Source organism: Zonotrichia leucophrys, chromosome 3 (assembly GCF_028769735.1).
Source record: "Zonotrichia leucophrys gambelii isolate GWCS_2022_RI chromosome 3, RI_Zleu_2.0, whole genome shotgun sequence".
Classification (NCBI taxonomy): Eukaryota; Metazoa; Chordata; class Aves; order Passeriformes; family Passerellidae; genus Zonotrichia; species Zonotrichia leucophrys.
This window is the reverse complement of record NC_088172.1, coordinates 81,262,584-81,286,356: the sequence shown is the minus strand read 5'-3', so window position 1 is coordinate 81,286,356 and position 23,773 is coordinate 81,262,584. Positions and strand designations below refer to the sequence as shown.

Sequence of the window (23,773 nt, the reverse complement as noted above, 5' to 3'; positions counted from 1 at the left end):
ATAATGAGGAAATATTAAAAATTATTAACTAAGAAAAGCTATGAACCTCTGTAGCTTAGCTGTGGCTTTGCAGAGCTTTAGCCTTTCCCACAGCACAGGCAGACACTCTAAAATTCCAAGGGAGTGATAGGCATAAAGAAAAATATTGGGTTTGAATTAGGGTCTTTTGCTTGTATTCCTCTACTAAAATTAGGAGCCTAATTTGAGACATCTGGAAGTTGCTTGATTCTCTGCTAAATTCAATCATTCACCTCTGACAAAATCACTACCCTTTTTGTATGCTCATTTGGGGTACCTAAAACAGACACAAATAAAATGTGTCGGTCACTTTAAAATCTTTATATTATAATGATCTGAGATGAGAAATGACTGGCATGGGTCCCTAATCCCACAGCCTCTCAAAAACTGAGGTCCCTAATAACCACACCAGTTGTAGTTGAGATGATTCATAGATTTTCCAATCATTAAGATAATTCAATCTGTTTGAGTAACACAATACTTAAAGTCTTACATGGTAGTTTATGCAGCACAATGGATCACAAACCACACAGTAATTTTACTATTTCTAGAACAAAAACTAGTTAAGTGACTAAAACTGAAGGAAAATCATTTGTAAGGCACACACAGTTAGAATTGTCTTCAAACGGATTGTCCTTTTACAATGACTGAATCCCATCACAGGAGTTCCTGAAAGAGTATTTTTAAAAGTCATCTGACTCCAAATTATAATCTTTCCCTAATCTCAGATTTTAGTCTGCACACAGTCCCGCTGGGGAGGGACAAACGGATGAAGTTTCTGCACTCCCCAGAGGGTGCAGTCTCGGCAGGGCAGCTGTGTTGCAGCGAGGGCTGCTCCAGTGTGTGTCGCAGATTCCTTCTGCTCTCCGCAAGTTCTGCCACAGCAAAGGCGGCCAAGCAGGAGAGGAACAATGTCGAGCTTTCAGCAGAGGGAGGTATTGACACAGCGTACAGCTCTGTGGGAGGGGATCTGAGACTGACTGCTTCGGTTCTTGGCTGCGCTCAGAGGCGATAAATCCTTCCTCCAGCAGTTTGCTAGGGGCTCCTGTTTACTTTTTGTTGTTGTTGGGGGGCGGGGGTGTATTATTCTTAAAAAGGAATAGCCCTTAAACAGCTTATTCTTCTTTTTGTGGAAGATGAGCTGCATTCTGTTGATGAAAAAGAAAAAAAAAAGCATAAATGCGAGGGTGGGAGCAAAGGAAATACAGACATAAATTTAAAGAGAGAAGCCTTTGGCCACCAAAAATAGCCCCAACAGATAGTGTAACCAAAGCCTGACTAGTGCCTACACTGTCAGTGCGGCGCACAGGGCAGAGTTACATAATATTTTCCACATTTATTTCAAGCGGGGCAGGCTGCCAGCTTGATAGATTTCTAGAAAGGGTGGGAGAGGGAGAGTGGTTTGATTCACAGACTGCAGTATTTACAGCTCACCCCAGAGCCACTGCCTTCCCCTCTTTGGGCGTTTACCTTCACACTTTGCCAGAGAGCAGTGTGAGCATAACCCTGATATAGAAAGCAAGTCACCCTTGAGACTGCCTGAAGCACCACAGCTGCACAAGTTAGCTCAGTTTTAGGGCTTCCAGGGTGCTGACATGCAGCAGCTTGCTAGAGCTCAGTCGTTGTCAAAGTCCAGAAGTGAACAGTAGGAAAAGCACCTTGACAAAAATAAAGAGGGAGGGAAGCTTCAGCTTCTGATCCTTCCCTACCCAAACTCCTACAGGCTTCAGAAAGAAAAGGTTACCAAAAAACTGTAGAAACAGAAATTAATCTACTATCAATTAAGTTTAGAACTGGGCATAAATCTACAAAAGATACATGAATTTTCTCAGAAGACAGGGCTGCTCTTTTCAAGTGCCTGGATGAAACCAACTACTTAGTTTCCTATGAGAAATTTACTATTGAAAGATATTCAAGAACAGTCATACAAACGACTACATGAACAGTTCTGTGTTATGTGTGACAGGATAATCCATAAAACAAAGCATTGGCCTGCATATTTCCTGCATTTATTCTACATTTTCTCTACATGTGGCAGGTTCTCCATTGGGACTTCTCAAATACCTCATTAAGATTTGACTGTTGCTGGCAAGCAATAACATTGCAGCTTCCCATCAACGATAGACAGGAAAAACTTACCAGAAAAAATGACAAACAAAAAAGTCTGTTTGTTACATCCAGTTTGCATGAAGGGAAAAAGGAGGTGAAAGACAAGGAAGAAATAGAACACTGTTACCACCGTAATAAACCCAGTATGCTGTCCATAAAACAGACTACAGAAACCAGAGGTTAGGACTGCCCTTCTCTCTCCCATCCATAATGTATGTACAGAACCATATATGACTTTGTAGCTTTATTTGAAGGAGATTAAATGGGAAAATGAACTGAGCCAATTCTCAGGAAACTGGAAGGTACCTACACAGCATAAAAGTTGCTAATACATTTATGAAGAATATTAGTAGTGGTACCATTAAATCAAATTCTTACTCCAAAGTAAGTTGCTCTGACCACGGCTTTAAACTAAGAAAATAAGAAGATGCCAGCTAAATGACAACATGTTATAATTTTAACCTGCAAAGAAGAGATATTCCCAGACTAGCATGAAGATAAAACAAAAGAAGAGTTCATGAAACAATGCAATAATGTCAAGTGAGGTGTTATATTTCCTCTTACTAGTAACATTGTGTGCTTTTGAGACGAATGCCTTCAAGCATAAAATCATCCTCCAAAACAAACTCTCCTTTTAATCTGTCTCACCAACAGTTTACAACTGGAGCTTGCTAGTTTTGGTTATAGTGACCTCCCCCAGAATTGTAGGGGGTAGTACATCTTTAAGATTAATTTTGTTTCCTATGACTGTGCTTAAAAGGAATTCCTCCATTTCTTTTCTATCTTGGATGACATTTTATCATTTCCACATTTTTTTCCAGCCCAAACTTGCCACACACTGGCAAATTCTATAAATTTACCCAGAGAGAACTCAGTATCCTGTTTTTCCCCCCTGGAAAGAAGCCTGATTTGAAGAAATGAAAAAAAATAGTGTTGAACTTACAGGATCAGTTGTGAGCTGATGAAGAAAAAGGCATACTAGTATTTGGAAAAGGGTAACTTATTCACAAACTGATAAAAAAAAATAAATCATCTCTAACACAATAAGCAATGAGATTATGTCACATCATCCAACTGCAACAGTTTTTTTCTACAATTGCCATTCATTGAGTTTTCTGAATATTTAAAGATTAAATGACGAAGAATGGCAAGAAGGAAAAATAGAAGCGGAGCCAGAAGTTTGCTTGGGGTGAAAACACAAAACCAGAAAAAAAAGGAGAAATGGAAATTGAGATGTTTGAGGAGTGCTGAGTCAGACTCTGGAGAACAGGGAGTGACTAGGACAATAGGCTGGGACACAAAGATGCTGGTTCAGTTCCAGACTCAGCCACAAACTCTACAGCAAGCTGTATGATTTACTTGGAGCCTCAACAAACTAGTGGTAAAGGGGACAAAAGAGGACAAAATCTTCTGTCTCAGGGAAGGCCTAATTGTGACTACAAGGCATGAAATCCCTTGGATGTATGATCATCATGCTCTGGATGTGCCAGGAGCATCCCTGTTGGGCTCCAGGCTGCAGTGTGTGACAGCCCCACACCAAAGTCAGTCAGCTCTCCTGAGCACCACTGCTGCCACCCAGCATGAAATTATTGTTGGGTGGGAACATGCCCTGCAATTCCAATGCCAAGTTTGGGGTCACCATATTGGAGCTTCCTAAATACTCACAGTAAGGTTTGCCAAAACTCAGGTTTTGTGCTTCTGCTGCAGAATCACACTAAGTCATGGTTCTCTTTCTGGAACTTTTGGGACCTAATATATCTGCTCTGTGTCATACTCTGCTATGTAGAAGTAAAGCCACACACTCAAATGATTGGCTCAATCACCCAGTAAAAGGAATTTAAAAGCAGAATATACACAGTATTATTTCTCCAAGGGAGAAGAATTATCAGCCTGTTTCCTAAGGCATTAGTAAATATGTTGAACACTGTAAATGCACATTTTCCTCTGCTTTTGGCTATAACTAAACAAAAATTATATAATGTTTGATTTGCCTCCTGCTATTTCAGTTCTTTTGAGTTCATACTGTGTGCTATTTGGGAAAGGAAATTCAAAATCTCTATCTAGACCGGAGGACATAGTGAAGCACTGCAGTTCCCAGGGGAGGGCACGGCCTTGCACCACATCCTGAGAGCACCCTGGGGCAGGACCAGCTTTCCTCACCCATCCCAGCTGCCACCTGGCCCTCCTCAGGAGGGGGGTGCGAGGAGAGCCACGCTGATGCCACTGAACACGGGCAAGCAGGAGCAGCTGAGCTGCAGCCCCTGGGCTGCACCCTGAGCCCTGTCCCTGACCCGGCCACAGTGCTGGGACACTGGGCACAGCGCTGGGTTTTGATGTGGCTGGATAACATAATCCACATTTACTGCAATTATTGATCTAGGCCTTTCTATTTCAACCATTACAATATTTTGTTAGCCCAGAAAGCAATTACAAGCTTTAACTGCCTTCTAAACTTGAGGAAACGACTTCAAAGTTCACAGGCAGCCTCTTTCTTTTAATTTAAAATGAATTTGGGTTTTTCCAGTGGTGTGGAAAAACTCTTTTGAAGGTAGTCCTCTCTGTTGAGGCTGGTTTTCAATTATATATTTATTTTAATTACAAGGTGATATTACTAGATTAAGGATTATTTTGACATGGTTCTATAAGTGTGTAGAGCAATTCAAAACCTATAAATCAGAGCAGCTGAAAAGCACTTTATTGACACAGTGTAGCAAACTGGCAAGGGCTCTGAGTTTCCACTGGAACTATTGTGTCATGAGAGTTCTCCTCACCTTGTGAAAATGAAGGACAGTCACTTAAATACACTGCTAAGGGATTAAATATTGCTATAGGAGATAATTTCAACTTGGTCTGCCATTAGCAAGTCTACAAAGCAATATGATAAGTTGTAACTCAGGAGGCAAGAGGGGTTTTTTTGAGAATTGGGGCCGTTTTGCCTTAGACATGATCAAGATGTCAGTGGCTTTGTCATTCCATGTTTATCTGGTGGCTGCTAGCATGACTCCACCACTACCTAGAAGCATGAGGAGATCTCTGCAGTACAGTCAACCACAATATAAAACTCCTCAAAACTAGAATGCTTAATGTCATTAGTGCACAACCACAACAAACTCACCAAGTAGTATCTGAGCAAGATCATTTTAGAGTGGTGTTCTCCAGGAAGGCAAGTCCTATTTATCAACACTGACACCACACAACTATAATTTCCACCTGAATTCTGCCACAAGAAGAAAGGAAAAAATTATCTTTTCTGAAACCAGTGACGTTATGTGAAGACACACAATTAATGAACAAGTTACTCTTGCAGCATTATCATAAACACAAGCTGTGTGCACTGTAAAACTGCAGAAAACTGCCTTTGGCAAGGGGCCTCTGGTCTAAGCAAATGTGCTTTCACACCTACATCTGTGCTGAGCATTAAGGGGTAAGGTGAGAATGTTGGTTCCTAGAGAAATGTGACATTTGTATGCCTCAGGAGCTGGGGTTTGGTGTAAGCTGGTCGTCCTTACAAATGGACAGGGCCATGACTGGCCTCCATGTGGATTCACTGTGTTACTGGATTAGCAGGAATTACAAAGCTTTTCACTGCCCAGTGCCTCTCGTGCACAGGCACTGGGCCTTTTCCCTTCTGGGCCTAAAGGAACAGATCTTCTCCCAAAGGCTGTGCTGGCCCTGGCATCATCCCACAGAGGAGTCTGGACACCCTATGGAAAGGGTCTCACGTATTCAGTAGGTATTCAACACATACAGAACATTCCAGAAAAAGATATAGCAACAACAAAATACAAATCCACTCCTTAATCAGGCATAGTCTTCTCTCAGTCTGACTTAAAATGTTACATGTTTTCTTTAATTAGGGTTCTCTGTAGGGAATGGACCAATATGCCAAAAGACAACCAAAAGAGAACAATGCAGTACAGAAAACAACTGAAAATGGCATAGACATATGAGTAAGTTAAGTTATAAATCTCACTTCAGCTTTGTACCCACCAAGCATAACCCAGATACACTCATTTCTCCTGGCACAAGATGAAGGTTTTCATGCATTAGAAGTATATCACAATATTTTTTCACCTATCATCAATTTTCATTTTCTCTTTGGCAGTGGCAAAATTTCACCTGGGAAAAACATTTAAAAATCTAATTGTATAAACACCTTATATACTTACGCATACCATCCATCTCTATATTAATTTTAGAAGATTTTAGAAGATTTATTTCTTTACTATTTTCTTGCATTCTGCAAACAATGTGCAGATATAAATTCTTCTGGCACTTCAAGAAATGGAAAAGAAAAGAAAGAACTGTCACTGAAAAGAAAAATTCTCAACTGATATCTTAATTATAGTAAGGCCTACATCAGGGTACTTGGGGTTTAAATCAGATCTGTTTCTGAGTCCAAAACAGGAGATTCTGCAGAAATGTGGCCAGATGCCTTTTGTGTCAGAAAAACCAAAACTTTTTACTCCAGTGTGTCAGAAAACCAGAAAATTGCAGGGTTTTTTTCACTCAGTTGTTCACTTACACAAGTGAAAATTAAAAGGTGCATACAACCACACAAATTTAGGGAGTACAAATTAAAAACAGATATTAGATTCTCCTATCACATACAGTTTGCAAATCTACTCAGCCTAACTAGGAAAAGAGCTTTGTAACCAACCAATGTAACCACTAAAACTGAAAGCAGATTGAAACCCACAACATCCCGAGGAAGTTACAGCCAACATTAGAAGCCATCAGAAGAAAACAGTGAAGAAACAGGTCCCCCTTCTTTGCAACTACAGCCCAGACTAATGCAGCTGGGGGCTCCTGACTGTGCAGTTCACCAACAGGTTCAGTGGGCAGCAATAACCATAGGACAGCCAGCACTCCTGGGAGCCAGCCTGAAATAAATGACAGCACAGAACCCATCTAGATCCCTATATTCCTTTTCTTGTTCTACAAAATTGAAATACAACCTTGTAGGCCACTTTTGTGATTGCCCCATTAAGAGGTTGTCATATTCCTTGGGAACATAAAAGCATGCTTGTAATTTTTGTGAGGAAGAGGGAAAAAAAATGAAACCAACCAAGAAAAGAAAGACAAAACCTGCCCACATACTTATATTGAAAAAAAAATTCAAAACCTAAGTGTGCCTTTTCTAGACTGCTTCATCTATAGAAAGCTGTCACAAAAGGCTTCCACTGGATCTACATGTGCAAAATCAGCTCTGTGATCTTCTGCCTTGGGGACACTGTGAAGAGAGCACTACTCCAGAGCTCCACGTGTTCTGAGGTTAAACTATAACATCACCTGTGTTAGAACTGTTCATTCCAATTTGTCAAAGTTTTACATTTTATGGATGAAGAACCCAAAGCAAAACTGGACCTTTAGGTACTATCCTTTCATTTGTGAAATGAAATTAGTCCCTTTCCTAACTGTAAACACATTACCAGGGTGATGCATTCACTCCAGAGAACACCTTGTTATAAGCAGTAAAATAGCACAGAAGGCACATCTACAGTCCCTGAGATAGCACTGCTCACACCAATTTTTCCAAAATGAATTATAGAAAAATCCAGCCTACTTCTGGTCTCTTGTAGTACAAAACATGATATATACTTTCTGAACATGGAGGTGGTGATTTTCTAAATTGTGCAGAGAAGCACCACAGCTCAGCAAAGTGTTTAAAACCCCATCTCTTGTAATTATTGTAGGTGGTAGGGAGTGAGATCCTGCAGAAGGCACAGCTACTGAATGCAAGCAGAAAGAAAAGGATTAAAAACAAAACTGCCAGAGAATCATCAGTGCCTGCACCAGAATATCTGAGAACTATTTCTTGGCTCAGTGACATATACCTCTAAGAAAGTGGCTGGTCATTATGGGAGATCTGAAGTAAATAAAAGTACTTTAGGTTTGCATGCACGGAGTTCAAAGAAGACAAGGAAGCCCTGACAGAGGCTGGCTGTGCTGCACGCGTGCCACAGAGATCAAACCTCAGGTGCTGCTGGAACATGCTGTGCTCCTCAGCCTCTCACCACCTGCTGCTATTGGCTGGCTCTAGATATCAAATGGAAATATCACACCACAGCTCACCCAAAACTGCACCCAATCTTTCACAGCAGCACACATTTATGACTTGCACTTTGCGTCATTTATACCCCCTAATAACAAGGGCCTGCAAATCTGCCTGCATCTGCAAAAGGACCAAACCACCTTATCTCGAGGTGCATCCTTTCTTGGGGCTCTTTAAAAAACCCCAAAACAATACCAAAATAAACATTTTTTTAAGTGTTTGGTTTCACAGTCATCCTAATGTTCTTTTGAGAGACATTCTGTTCATAAAATTCTGCTTTGTTTTGGCAATATTTGCTAAAATTCTTGACAAATAAAGCAAAAATCTATAACTTCATTCCAAGTCTACACAACTCGAGGCCTTATGTTGCAGAGATTTTTCTGTACATTTACTTCATAAAATTTTCCCTTTTTACTTCCAAGAGACATCAGTTCAAAACTTTCTTTCAAGTAAGAGGAACAGGAATCCTTCTTTTCTGGGACAAATTGCACTTCATAACTGTAATTTACAAATTACAAATGTAATGTGTAAAGCCTGGTTTTATAGAAAAAAACTGAAACAACTTGATGCCTGCTACACACACCTGCTAGAGAGGGAACATGTGCTCTACTTTCTACACTGGTAGGATTTCTGCTCACTGTGGCAGGGACTGGGACCTGGATCTTGTTTATCCCTATGGGTATGCAATATTTATGAAGAGGAAGTTGCCAGATGAATAAAGTGACAGAGGAAGAATACAGAAATCACCTCCAAAAATAGTTTCAGGGCCACTTTTACACAGAATTTCACAGGGAGGATGCTTCTGAGAAGTGGAGTCATGTGCTGACACTGTGTCCACACGCCAGATTTTCACAGTTATGTGGGAAGCTACTACTGAAAATCTTACATTTGCTGTCAGAACTACTGAGATCTACATTCCTATAAATCCACCTGAAATAACAAAAACTGATTACCTAAAATGCACTCCTAAATTACTTTTGGTGCCCACATTTTCAGAGGAGATAAAGGCAAATACCTAATGATGGGGAGGATATTTAAAGCTGAATCAATTTTTCCCAAAAAGCTCAGGTCTGTCATTCACTTCCTAACAAGCATCCTTCCACGTGCTCTGCACGCATCAAATAAATAAGAATCATGCAGTATTATAAATGTTTCTAATTCTGAAAGATAAAATATCAAAGATGTACAGAACTAATTACTATCATGGATTCAACTACTGACAAACATTATTTCCAACGAAAAACAATATACATTTCAAGATGTTAAATATTTCTAACAGTTTTAAATACAAAACAGAATTTTGAGTATGATTCATTTACTGCAATATCTTGTATATTTCACAGTTCACATTAGCAGTTATTTCAATCTCCCTTTTTACTGGCCAAATCTGCCATCTTTCCTTATCCTTCAGTTTTGGAAGGAGACAGCCTAATTTCCAAGGCCCAGGTGTTTCTTTAGGCCCTGGGATTCAATAAAGGAGATGCATTCAGAAAATATGGCTGATGGCAAAGGCCATCCTAAGTTTGCTATGTTAGAAAGACACCATTGTGAGCAGTGTGCAGGCTGGGCATTAAAAATGCAAATATGTAAATAAGTGTAAAATATGGTACTGTATCACTGGGTGACAGAGGCAGGGTGAGGCCCTGACACCCAAACCTTTCTGGATAGAAGCTGTTTCCAGTCCTAGCAGGAACTGCAGACAGTGAGCTTGCTGGCTGGTGGAGCACCAGTGAGGCTGGTGCATGCTTTGTCTCAGAGCACCAGCAGATCCCAGGTCACCACCTACCACCTTTTGGAAAGTTTTGAACGATCAGTTGCCAGGGTCATGACTTGGCTTTGTCACAGAATCACAGAATGACCGAGGTTGGAAGAGACTTTCATGATCATGCAATTGTCCTGACATTGTTCCTCATTTCTCTGCAGGGAGCTGTGCAAGACTCAAGAGTGGGGGCAGAATTTTGGCTCTGCAGCAGTTCAGAGAAAGCCAGTCCTGCGGTGATGCGTCCAATCTTTCCCAAACTTGGATAAGCCTTTCTCTTCTTCTCTTTGTGCAAGAATGGAAAACTAAGCAGGTTCCTTGCATCTTTGACACCCTGTTCAGTAACTTCCACTGGACTAAGCAGGCCCAGCAGAGAGAAACAAAGATGATTAAGGGACTGGGGCATCTCTCTTTGGTGGAAAGGCTGAGGGAGCTGGGCCTGTTCAGCCTCGAGGAGATGCGACTGAGGGAACATCACCAATGTCTGTCAGTGTGTGCAGGGAGGTGTCAGAGATGAGCCAGGCTCTGTCAGTGCTGCTGAGCAAAAGGACAAGAGGCCATGGGCAGAAACTGATGCACAGAAGTTCCACCTGAACATGAGGAAGAACTTCTTTACTGTGCAAGTGACTGAGCACTGGAACTGATTGTGCAGAGAGGCTGTGGAGTCTCCCTCACTGGAAATATTCAAGGGTCCTGTGCCATCCATCTGGGATGACCCTGCTTGAGCAGGGAGGTTGGACCAGATAGCCAAGTGTGGCCCCTTCCAACCTGACCCATCCTGTGATCCTGTGACTCCGTGGCTGATGATCACACTCATCAAATGCCTCTGTATTGTGTTTTGTAGAGTGAGCCATTCATTCACAGTACACACTAGAGCTATAAATACACAATGCCATAAAAGGCTTGTGTGTAGGCCTTTCTCCTGGAAAGAAAATATGTTTTGAAGATGGTTTGGCTGATAAAAGTTCAGCAACTTTATCTGCAACTCTAAGCAAAAAAGAACAAAAAGCTGATAAAATTTTAAAAATTTTTTTACCTAAGACATAAAAATGTATAAAAAACAGCAGTCTGAAACTATCTAGAAGATTTGAAAGATAAGGCTGTGCTCGGCCACATTCTGCAGCATTTTATAGTTTGCTTCTACACTTTCTGAAAGCTTTGTGTATTAGGATACATTATATATCCCCATCTAACAGCTTCATGCAACAAACTTCACATATAGCTTTCTGCAACAATTTGGTAAGAAAGCTGAAGGAAAACATAACAGTGTGGAGGACCACAGGTTTAATATTTTCATACTATATTATCCTCCTTGTAAATCCATTCCTTAATTTACCTTCATGCTTTTCAACTGGACTTGGAGGATTCCTATAAGTCTGCATGGTGCAGACTAACTCCAGTGAAATGTTTGGGGTGGGCATGACTTGAGGTGTTCAGTAATTAACATGATCCAATTTCTCCACCTCTCTAACATGCAGATCCATATTTAGAATAAAAGTCACTAACTACAGGGATTTGCTTCTGGCATGTAGCACTTTTTTCATCGTTTTAAACACACTTTTTTGTCTTCTTTCATACAATCTGCCAGTAATTCACTAAGAAAACTCATTAATGTGCAACTTTTGCTCTCTCCTCTGAACTAAAAAGGTGTGTGTGTTTGTCCTGCCTGGAGGTCTGGGAGGACATCTTCCATCCTGTATGTGCTGATAGAAAGCAATGTTGGGCTGTAAGGTAGAAGCAGCCTGTCTGCACTGAGAGTGGAAGTGAACTGCCACAGGAAACAATCCCTGTGGATATCTGGCCAGCAGCTTTGCAGTCACCTTCAGGAAAGGTCCATCTCTCCCTCCACAAAGTGAAACTCATGGTGTGAGGGGTCAAACTATAAACCCTGTTGTCACCCCAGAACTTCAGACAGTCTTTCAACTGCCAGGCTCTGGCCATTGTGGAGAATCTGCAGACAGGCTCACAGACACCCAGCTGCCTTGCTGGCATCGCTTGCCAAGCGGTGGATAGAGTAAATCTTCTGCAGTGTGGCTGAAACACTAACTTACGGGGAATTTGTCTTTCTTTCCCTTTCTCTCTTGCTGCAGCAAAGTTGCCAAATGCTCAGGATTTATATGTGAATAGTCCTGGTTGTTCTCTGGTTGCAGAGGAGAACCAGAGGGAGCAAAGGCTGCATAACTGGAGCTCATTGCCCCTTTTATCAAACACAGTTCAGGCATGCTGATGGTTAGATACACATCAGAATTTCGAACTGTGGTTTATATAGCTGCTAAAACTCACTAAAACAGCACACACAAATTTCCTTCTCTTCTCTCAAATCAAGAGCCCCTGACAAGAATCAGTGCTAATCCCAGCTTGCGAGCTGGTTTTTATCCGTCCCGGAGACAGTTTACACTGCAGCCCAGCTCCAGGCCAGCCTCAGAGGCTCTTATGTAATGTATCTCTTTCACAGCACGGCCTGCATTCCGCTTAGGCTTGCAGTGTGCATTGAAAACCCGGCCAGAATGGGACCCCTAGGAGCAACTGAATCAAAAAAAATATAGAATATACCTTTTCTTCAGAAAAACCGCATGCTAGGCAGGGAGACTTCTGGTATTTGGAGACAAAAGATTATGCATTCCATGTTTTCATATACACCTCTGTGATAACACTACAGTATCTACGTCTTAGTAAAGAAAATATTTATCTCTTATTTCCTATGAACCCAGTAACTGCTGAGGACCCTCCAATACAGCTATTCCACCTTTTATCACAATGCAAAATGCAGTCTAGAATCAGAGTGCAGATATAAAAGCTCCTAGCATTTCGAAAGATTCATTCCTGTAGGTTTGCTCAGAGCTATCACCACAGTGAATTACCCTCTGGACTAAGCATAAATAAGTCCAAGTGTACATGAAAATCCATGTGTTTTTTGCTATGCTCCACCAGCATCACTGTCTTTTTCCAGCAGCGCAGAGGCAGAACACACTCATCACCCAAAGGTGACTCCTGCATATTATTTTCTTTGTGTTTTTGTACAGAGGTTACAGACCTGGAGAAGAAATTCTTAGAGCAGCAGATCTCTCAGGATGATTGTTACAGCCCATGCAAAGGTAGCAACTGCATGTTGCTAAATTGGGAGTAGCTATATTCACTTATACCAGCAGCACAGATGGGGGCAGGGAATGGGGAGACTCTCCAGAGCAGCTGAATTTGGACTTAGCAGTGAATACAGAGCCTGCAGTGCTGACTCACTTTTTCCATTTTTAAAATAAAAACATAAGCGAAGATATTTTTAAGTAGTTACAGTGCTTTTCTGCTGCAAGCAAAGCCTTTTCATAAGTTTTAACTATCCTCACCCCCCCAACAGTAACATACTTTAGTAATCACTCTTATTTAATAAAATCCTTTTAGCCATAAAACCCAAGACAGTTTTAAATGGAGCAGTCCTTAGTCCATAACTTATTGGTTTCTCAGGGAAAACTATTGTCCAGAGAAAATGTGGAAGCCAGGATCCCTTGGCTCTCCCCTTCATGGCTCTGCTGACATGTTGTATTATGGAAAAATGAAACAGTCCTGCTTGCGAAACACCAGCCTGAGGTGTACAAGCACATTTCTGTGCTCCCTGAAGTTGACAAAAGCTCAGAAGTTCAGCCACAGAGAGCAAGATTCTTCAAACACAGCAGGTTTACTTATGCTATGTATCTCACTTTCTAGCATCATAAGAGCTACAGTTGCAAAAATCTTGAGTCAAATCAAAGTTTTAAATTCACTCCAGGAGACAGAGAAAAGTGCTGTGGCACTTCCAGAAGAAGGATAAGCATATGACAGGATAAGATCACCAGACTTGGGCTGTTGAGTTGTGGAGTGCTCTCCAGGTAACAAAAAGAATTTCAGTGGCAGCTCCCAGAAGCTCACAGGTCAAGGCCTCAGGAGCAAACCAGGAGATTAAGCAGCGATGAACCACAACTGTGAGGCACAGTCTTGGACAAAGTGGAACCTAGGGAGCCCGAGAGAAGTTGAATGGCATCTTTTTTGACCTTTGGGGCATAAAGCAATTTTTCATATGCTCCACCACTCACAAGTGGTGCCCAACCAGGCAGCTGAAGAAGGATCAGGTTTTTGAAAGCGTTCAGTACCTAAAAGCTTACAGCCAGACACTCAGAGCTCTGTCTTTTGTAAAAAGTACACTAGAAGATTTTGAAAGCTTGTCATACATCCTAGGATAAAAGTGGCAATAAAAGCCTTTTAAAATGTGACTTTTAGAGAGGTGGCTATAGGTTCAGAATTAGCATTTTCCCTTTAATTAACTGCAAGTACAAAGCAACAAACTTAAAAATAGAAATATTATTTAAGTCCTATTTAAGGTTAATTTAGAAAGTCCCCACTTGGAAATCCCCATGGCTTTATGTTTTATTAAAACAATTTTGGTAAAATTATCTTCTCTGTACTTTTTAAATTAATATCAAGATGGCTCACATACTAGAATAAGTATTCCTCCTGCAGTCTTAAAATTACCATCCAGCTAATTTTGAGATTTCTCTTGCTCTCTCTTTCCCCTCTTCAGTTGTGTGTTTGTCTCTGTATTTTTCAGTATCATATTTTTTTGGTAATTTGAGAAACTCTCAGCTATTGTTTTAAATAACATCCATTTCACCAAGGGGAAGTCTATTCTATTCCTATTCCCTCCAATTGTACATTCCTCTGCACAAACAGATCCTGGAGTTTGTTGCATGGCAGAGTCTGTCTCTCTAGTTCCCCCAAAGTTCCCACAAGAATCTTGCATTCCTGTCTCCCGTCCTGTCCTCTGTGGTTGCCATGTACTGTTTAACAGTTGCCACATTCCACCAAAAAGTGGAAGAATTGCTCAAAATTGTTAGCAAGTGACTTCAGTTTGCTCAATATCCCCAGACTTTCCTTCCCATGTGACTTGTTTAAAAACATATTAGATGTAGTTTTGTGGTCCTCAGAATGATTAAGGTGTAGAAAACATATACTTTCTGAAGTTCTCTCACCCATTATATGACTAACAGCTCAAGTCTCCCCTGACTGTAGTCTGGCAGAAATTCAGGCACTAAATATCTAAATAAATTAAAAAAAAAAAAAAAAAGAAAAAAAAATCCAGATTTGGGATTAGCTTCTGTCAGGAGAAAAACAAAACCGGAGTGCCTAAATTCAGACTATCAGACTTACAATAATTGAATTTACCCAATGGATTTGGCTCTGACCCAGCAACCTATATTTCCACCTCTGAAGTAAACACAAAACTAGGACAAGTTTCCAGAAAACAGTGCACCCCCTCTGCAAAACTCCCTCCCTTCTCCAGCACAGCTCTAGGAGCATCTCAGCTGGTCCAAGGTGAGACCAGAAAGATGCTCCTCCCTGCACTCTGTATGCCAGAGAGCCCAAGGAGAACACTGATGGCTGCATCCTCAGCTGCCAGCCCTGAGCAGGGGTGGTCCATTGGCTTGGGAGGAGCTGTGCCAAACTCACTGAGGATTTGGGCCCAAGCATGCACAGGAGAAGAAGGTGCAACGGGCAGAGCAGACAGAAACCTCTGCATTTCTGGCACAGCAGTAGAAGGGTGCCCTGCATATGGAAGGGAGGAAGGGAGAGGTGCCCCATCCGTCTCTCTGCTTTTATAAAGCTTCCCTAGACACTGAGAGATTGTGTCATCACAGTGTTTGCAGAAAGCTCAGACCTTTGTCTGCTGCAGAAGTGAGGGTCCAAATGATTTTTTTTCCTCTATCTGTACTGATCCATCAGCAGGAACCGCATAGCAGACACAGGTGCCTTACTTGGGGTCAAAGCCAGTATCTTTTTTTTTGTCCAAACATACACACAAACTCACTGTATCTTTTGATAACAGAGATGCTGACATCATCTCCTACACAGCTGTATTTCCCCATCTTTGAAGACACCACAGAGGTACAAAACAAATGCACTGTGTGAACCACTGCTGAGGACGGGGGTGAGGGTTCAGAAATACTCAAACTGCTAAACAGCTTTTAGATCTTAAACTTCTTCATTCACAATAGTCACTCTTTGGAGAATTTGCTTAGCATAGATTTTCATTTTTTATTCATTTTAGAACCCACATTTTCATTTCACACGCTGAAAATTACAATTAATGCTACTCCTATGGATCTCTGATGAGTCCTTGCAGAATAAAATTAATTTGTGAGACAAATTAACTGAGCCTCTGTTTTATGATTAATTGCACAAAAACCACTTTAAGTGCACAGCACTACACCTCTATATGTGAAGAAACACCAAGAGTAACATATGTATCTCATGAAGATGGATATATTTTAAGAAATTAGTCCCTATTGTGTGATTGTATTTCTTTGAACTGTATTTACTAAAATCCTTTTCCTTGTATCTGTTTTCTATGAAAAATCCTACCTTCTTCCTTCTCATAAAAGTGCCTTCTCAAAAGAAATATGGGTAATTTCCCATGCTGAGACCCATGAAGCAGCAAAGACACAAGAGTTATTGATACATTAGAAGCCAAAAAAGCTCCTGAGAATGGTCACATAGGAATCAGGGCTTGTCCCTTGCAAAAAAAAAATGGCAAGATCAATAGTTCAGCTGAAGTTTTCATTTTCACCAGTGCAGAAGGAGCTGGAAGCAATTGTGCAGCAGGAAAGCTATGACATAGGAAACATGGTGGGAAGACCCACACAACTGGAAAGCTGTGATGGATGGCTAAAAACTCTTCTGATGGGAAGAGTTTGTCAAGGAAAAATTGATAGGGAGGTGCCCCTGTGTGTTAGGGACAGTTTTAGTTGTCTAAATCTTAACAAAGTCCAGTTGTTCTCTGGGTACCCAGCTTGGGTTTGGTCCCACTTTAAACCCTTTTTCAGTTTTCTTGTGGATGTTTAGGGGTTTTTTTCATTTTAGTTTTGCAAAGTCATTCCAGTTGTTTGAGTATGTTTCTCCCAACTGTAGTGTTTACCAACTGAAAGCTCCTGGTTGTGTCCAACTCAGACAAGGCCAAGTAAAAGGGATAAAAGGGATGTTAATGCACATGAGGTCCCTGTTACTTTGAGCAGCTGGCATCTGCTTTCACATGTAGGAAACTCCTTCTTTGATGTACAAAGTGCACTGCCAACTTAGGGCATGGCAACAGACAGCACTTTCCACTAGAGGCCTTACTTTTTTAAACCTGACAAACGTCCTGTGTATATATTAAATATAGAGATGCAGATATCAAGACAGTCACATCAATTTCTATCACAGACCACTGAGGCATGGACAAGCAGTCACACTGTTTCTCAAAAGCATATCACAGTTGCTAAAATCTCGGTAACTGCTCATCATCAAAATAGATTTAGACATTTTTAAGATCTGTATTGATTTGGCTGACAGTAACTGACTCTGAATTATTACATCTATATTTAGAAATCTCTGTACACCCAATTTACTGCACCACAATCACACTTAGCTATTCAGACATTGTTTCCAGAAGTGATGGCTTGCACCAACTGCTAGGATTCATCATGTCAAGTCACCAACAAAACATTTCATTGTGCTTCTCATTGTCCTTAATCAGCAAGCCTCAAAACCCAAGATACTTCTGATATTTTGGAAAGAAGAAATTAATACATGTGCAGACTAGATAGATCCATACACACAGAGATAACGTACTTTCTGCATTTCTAAACATTAAAACTTTTAAACAATTTTAATTATTATGATACTGAAGAATAATTATTTACAAATAAAATCTTTACATGCAAAATATGACTCAGGAAATCTGCAAGGAGCTTCCACCTTGAGACCCGTCTGTGGAATCTTGTTTACATGTAAACCTAAGAATTACAGAATATTTTCATTTTTGCTTGGAACAATGACAATCATAGACTGAAAATCAGGGCATGAGAAACAGAATTACAGTAGGCAAATAAAGTTAGTTTTCAAAAGTCACAAACTTTCTAAACTTTTTTTTTGTTTTCCACTTAAAACAAAACCAGACACAATCTCTACCCCTTATTTTAAGAACATTTGCTTGTTGTAATAATTTCTGTCTTTAAAGATAAAAAACCCCAAAATATAAATATTAATCAATCCTATTTTCAGAGTGGAATTTCACTGCAGGATCTTATTAATAAAGACTAAAAGAGAAAAATAAAACATTTAAAATAAAGTATGTCATTAATTCAGTAGCTTGTGCAACTGAAATAAAGCCAGATTGTCTATTCTTATTCAGGATTTACTCTTTATATCTTCATGTTATCCAAGATTTCAGTTTTTGTACATAAAGGTACAAAAATAGCAAGGAGAGAGAAAACTTTTGGAAAAGTTTTGTTTCCACTCCTTCCAAAGAACTGTTGTCTGAAATCCATTCAAATGTACTTGCTCCACAACAGTTAACATTTTTAAAGCAACTTAAATCCAAGTATTCTAAATTACTTTATGAACTAATTTCAGAAATGCCACTGAAAAGCAGAGAAAGTTCAAAATAAATTTCTAGAATAGAATTTCTAGTCCACCTTAAAATTAGTTTAGGCAGGATTTTCCTGTATGCCTAATCATTTGTAGATTTAGACTGCATATTTACTGCATTCTTTATTAGGAAATATCTTGGATAGTGTCTAGAGTCTATTGGTAAGAGGAATTAACAAAAATACAGAGCAAATTGATCAGGCCTAAGGGTTGGTTTTAATTAGGAATTTTTAGCTTACTGCATTCCTTTCACAGGTCACAGACATGCTAGTGATTCTAATGATTGCATCCCACTAGCATCCAATTTCCAAAAAGACAACTCCTTTTTTCCAGAGTTAGAATATTATTTTACATAGCTCAATAAAGATACATATTTGCCACAGGGATGCAGTTTATGCAGAAGTTTCTCAGTTTGTAGCTGTGAACTCTCAACCACAAGTATCAGAACAAAGGAAAAAAAGTCAGAACAAAATTTCCTTCTTTCAAAAATGTTAATACAAACCTAAGTGCTACCAAAGCAATGCACCATGGTTTAATCCCACATAATTAATACAAACTACTTGATTCCAATAGTAAATTAAATATAATTTTCCAAGTTTCACCAGATTTTAAATTATATATCCTATTAGAAGAAAGTTTACAATTGTAAGCACTGCATTAGCTCTTCCTTCAGTGGAACATAGCCAAGAACTTAGTGCCTCAGAACTTTCTATTGTGACTGAGACATCTAGGCATGATGATCTTGCTGCAGCTTTGAAATTTTATTGAGATACATGTGAAAGGCTTGTGAATAATTCTCAGTTCGATCTTTTTCAGTCAACAGTGAAAATACCTAAAAATATTAAATTATATGGTATAAACTAAAATTCCACTTAGTTCAGCTTTGATAATGTAGCACCATTTATAGGCAGTGGTGTTATCATTAGCAAACTCCACTCTGCATGCAATTTAACCAAAAATCAGGGTAAATATTTGCTTTCAGTTTGACAGCCACCAAGGTGTATTATCACTATTCCAGTCACAGTTGATCTTCATGTCTTCTCCCATAACAGTCCCTGCACTTCAACCTGGGATTATGCTTTCCACAGACATTTTGGAATTCCCAGGTTAATTAACATCTGGTCTTGCAAAGTAAAGTCACTGTTTGTGTCACTTAATGCCAACCAAATCTCAATAATTTACAGAAATTACTTGATTTTAACCAAGTCCTGCCATTATTTAAGTATCAATTAAAAAAAAAAATCAGAAGTCTCAAAACTCATGTTTGGACTTTAGTAAATGACATTCCCACTGTATGATTCAAAACTGACTCTTCATGGAGTCATAAAACTACACATGGAATTTTGAAAGTGAACACACACAAATCACTCCTGTCAAGAGTCCTTCACCAAGCAATTATGTAGCATTCACCTTTAAATCTTTATTCTCTCAGTTTTGTACCACTTGTGAAATGATTGATGTCTTTTTCTACCCAAATAGAACAGTGGAAAGAATATTTTCCTCATTTAAAAAGATTTAAGCAGACCATAGAAATGTCCTGAATATTGATTAGGAGTTAGCTTGAAATGAAAATGAAATTCAGCTGTAACTGTACAGTTCCACAGCACAACTTAAAAGAGCAAAGATGAACTGAAATGTGTTAAGATTGACAATTTTTTTTAAAGAAACTGGAACTAATAATAGCTGAATTGTGTATTTGTCACAAATACCCATAGGCAAATAAATATTGCGTTTGCACAATGCATTCCTGAGACAACATCAAATAAAGGCCAGTACGCTCTTCATTACATCTTATGTCCTTCATAGGAAATTCCGAGCTAGTATGGAATATGTAGTACCTCAATGTTCATCAGGACAGAGGAACAATGCCTTGCAGCTCTCCAACAAATCACAACTAACCAACACTGTTTAAAATTAGATTTTCCATGAGTAATCCACATAACAATTTTTTTCACGTCATGGCTCTATTGAAGAGATTTTGATCTCCCTGCAGATACTTCATAATTCAAAGTCACAAACTAGATCCTTAGTGTTACCAATTAAAGACACAAAGAGGGGTGACAATAAGACCTTTTCTCAGCATGGGTCCATCAGAGTTGTGCAGTTTCTTCCTGCCCTCCTCCTCTCAAAAAAGTCCCTTCAGACATCTGTTTGACTGAGTGCAAAAATTATCAAAGCATGAGTGATCCAAACCCTTCAGTTTCAGGCTCAGCCATCAGCTGAAAAAGAGAAAGCACCAGGTTTGAGTCACAGTTTCCCCATAGCAAGACATGTGAGATGTTAGAAAGCCACCATGGCACAGCACTTGGTTTGGGTGACATGAGCATCTTCTGCCCACCCACACCAGGCAGCTCCAGCCCTGGGCATGGGGCACTAGCTGGGAGATGCCAGGGCCAGGCCAGAATCACAGAACCAATTTGGTTGGAAAAGGCCTTTGAGATCACCAAATCCAACCTATGAAAAATCACCACATTTTCAATTAGACCATGGCACTAATTGCAGTGTCCAGCACTTCCTTAAACACCTCCAGAGATGGTGACCCCACCACCACCTCCCATGGAAGCCCATCCCAATGTCTAATCTCCCTTTCTGTGAAGAAATTCTTCCTGATGCCCAGCCTAAACCTCCCCTGGCACACCTTAAGGACGTAGGCAAGTGGGTGGGCATGGCACAGGGGCTCCCATTGCCATCAGGACCAAGGAGATGAGCCCTGCTACAGCATCCATGGCTGGGTAGCAACACAGGGACTTCTTGCTGCCCCCAGGGCCCTGGGATAGGAGCCCTGAGAAAAATGTCATTATTTGAGTGGTAGAATCACCTAGCCAGGCCTTTAGAAACAAGCAAAGCATGTTTTTATTTCTGATGCTTGGTCTTTTGGCAACCTAACCTTTTTCTCTGACTCAGCTGACCAGTTTATAAAGTGAGCAGAACAATATCCACTTTTGAAGAAATTTGGCACCCCTGGTCCTCATGTTCTCAAAGTGGTAAGTATTACTACATTCCAGAACTATGAATAAGAAGCCAAAAAAGAGTACTTTATTTTGCTCTGGCTAGTTTTGTCTTTCATCAGAAACACATTGATTATGGAGAAAGAGGAAAAACACACTCTTGTCCTTCCCTTCTCCCTCTCCCAAAATTAATACATTTACAGGTGCTGTTGAAATATAATTTACACCTTTTAACCTCCATCTGTGTCATTTGCAGGAGTTATGACAACACTTCAGCAATGCTCTACTCCCATCCCCATGGAAACTGCCATCAAACTGCCAAAAATGGGACAGAATGCTTTAAACTAATCACTTTCCAATGGAGGAAGGCCTTTTTTTTCCTACAGCCGTTTCCATGGGATCAGAAGCCATTGCTGCTTGCTTAATTGTTTAAAATCTTGTCAAGTGCACAGGCAAGTGCTCAGCCTTTTTAAATGTGACTTTTTTTTTAATCAGGTTCCTAAAGTAGAATATTCTGCCTGATTCTTCTCCTATCCCACCAGTTGTCTGCCATCAAAAAACTGAACTCAACAGAGTTTTAACAGTTGGAAACATGGAAGAAGTTTCATCATTTAATTTTGGAAGAAAGTTTTCAGTGGAATGAGTGAAAGAAAAGACATGTATTAGTTTTATTCCCCAAGGTAGCTCAGCACTGCTGCAAAAGAAAGAATTCCTGGGCTGGTACCACCAGCCAGCACAGAAAAAGCCTTTGTATCAGGCGGTGGAGTCTGCAGTCACAAAGATCCAATAGACTTCCTTTGAGGATTTCCATTCTCACCTATGCCACCTTTCAATTAACTTCCTAGTATTTTAAAAAGAAATTGGAATATCAGGTTTCCTTGAGAAAAAGTGGGCACTAACACCAACAGGCAACTCTCCTGGCTGCTGTGAATTCAGAAGGTATATTTTGCTGTGCAGTTCCTTGAATAAGTACTGCAAGACAAATCAATTATTTCTAGGTTTACAGTTTAGCCCTATGCTAGGAAATCTCCTTTAGTGTAAATATGAATTTTCATATGAATATGAAACTTCTGAGTCCGGTTTCTGTGCTAATGGTAGAGAGCTGGATTTCAAATCAATCTGTTAAAATTATACAAGCATGCCCATGAGAATGTAGACGTCTCTGGTCAGAGCATCAGGTTCTGTAATAAATCCAATAATTTAAATTGCTAAAGGCACAAGTTTCAGACAATTACACTAGCCCTGAAAGGGGAACACAAAAACATTTCCAACTACATTTAATGTTTTACACATAAATATTCTAGGAAAAAATGTTATTTATACAATATTTTTTTAATACAAAGTTATTCGGAATATACAGACCTGTATTCAGAATTAGGGCAAAGCATAACACCCCTGTTAAAACATTTGGTCTGCAGATATGCAACAAACTACATGGATTTCCTCTACCAAAAGATTACCCTGTCTTTTGTTACAAATGCATGAGAAGCAGGATTTGAAAGTAATAAGTATGTGACTTAGTCATATACCAATAATAAATACCAAAAGAGGGAGACAAAAAGAAGAAAACGCATCCTCACCTCCACCTCTGTAGCATCCTGCATGTTTCTGGAAGGATACAGCAATCAGGGAGGGGATTTTTCAGAAGGACTAAATATCCCTTGATGAGACCAGCTGCAGCCATTAAACACCTCAGCAGCTTAAAGTGATGGAACAAAGAATGAGACCAACACTTCTCAGGTACAGAAATGGAGTTCTCAGGTTGAGAACTCTACATGAAGTACATTGTTTTTTAGAGGTTTAGGTTGTTCTACTAGGCTTTAAATCAGGATACAAGTTTCTCTCTGGATCTCCTGAAACCTTTGCATTGACTATAAGGTTAGCAATTAGCTCTGGCACAGGACAGGTGCTAACCACACCTGAGAGCCAAAGTCATTTGAAACAGCTGATTTTGAAAACAGTTTCTTCAGAATAGTTCAGCACATTGTTATTTATCCTGGTGCATTTAATTGTCAGAGCAGTAATTCAATTTAAAAGAAAAACCCTCTAATGATTGTTTGGCAACAAACATCGAGTCAGCTTCTCTATTGACTCTTTTATAACAGGTTTTCTAAAGATTTTGATCTTCAAACAAGACCTAAATGGCAGTTATAGAAAAACAGTGTTGAAAGGTTTTCAGATAAAAGCAAAAGAAAGGCCAAGAAAGGCAGCCATGCTTTCTTCAAATTGATGTTACATGATCAATTCCATTTTTCTGGAGCTAGATGACCACTGGCCCTATCAGGCTCTTTAGTCTCTTGTCTCAGGCCTTTCCTGGCCTTTCTTGCAAAGACATCATACCTTTATTCAGCCTCCTCTCAGATTCAAAATACCATATCTCACTCTTTATAAACCAGTCCTTTTTGTTCTGAAGAGTCCACAGGAGCTGAAATAATCTCACATTCCTGACTTATA

The 23,773-nt window shown here is 39.9% G+C and overlaps 1 long non-coding RNA gene across 1 annotated transcript; it reads right to left on the bottom strand.

Moving 5' to 3' along the window:
* Positions 1-430: 430 nt before the first annotated feature.
* Positions 431-23,140, bottom strand: LOC135445868 (uncharacterized). The gene is made up of 2 exons (XR_010439622.1): positions 22,900-23,140; positions 431-1,166 (listed from the first exon to the last, which is right to left on the bottom strand). It is a non-coding gene; the product is annotated as an uncharacterized LOC135445868 (long non-coding RNA).
* Between the last annotated feature and the right edge of the window lie 633 nt (positions 23,141-23,773).